Below are 490 nucleotides of genomic sequence, written 5' to 3'. Positions count from 1 at the left end.
TGTTAAGCATACAGGTAGAAATATGTAAATATGAGCTTTACTAATACAACATGCGTTTGAACAGAAGACCTGTATGGGCATAAGAAAAAAACCTGCGTAAAACATTTTCCAAAATATAAACAAATAAATAATAATAATAAAAAAACACACTGTGCGAAAAGAAGTTTAAAACAGGAAATAGACCGAAAACAGTAGACCTGAATGGAAATTGCTACGACCTCTCCCTTATACCATAGCTGACTTCTGAGCACTAAAAGCCAATCCGACTTAGCACTGATCTACTTTCGGTCCCAGCGGCTTTTCTCACGACCCGAGAGAGGACTGAGATTGGAAATTGAACTTAGATTGATCTAGAATCGGCGATCTCGAGAGTAGACATTTGAATATGAGTGAAATATCCATAATTTTCTTTTCTTTTTCGTGGACGAGCGAAGGAACCGTTTTCTTTGTAGTCGATGGCAATTAACTCTCTTTTTTGCATAATCTGTCC

Source organism: Penaeus monodon, chromosome 31 (genome assembly GCF_015228065.2).
Source record: "Penaeus monodon isolate SGIC_2016 chromosome 31, NSTDA_Pmon_1, whole genome shotgun sequence".
Classification (NCBI taxonomy): Eukaryota; Metazoa; Arthropoda; class Malacostraca; order Decapoda; family Penaeidae; genus Penaeus; species Penaeus monodon.
This window is presented reverse-complemented; position numbering follows the sequence as displayed.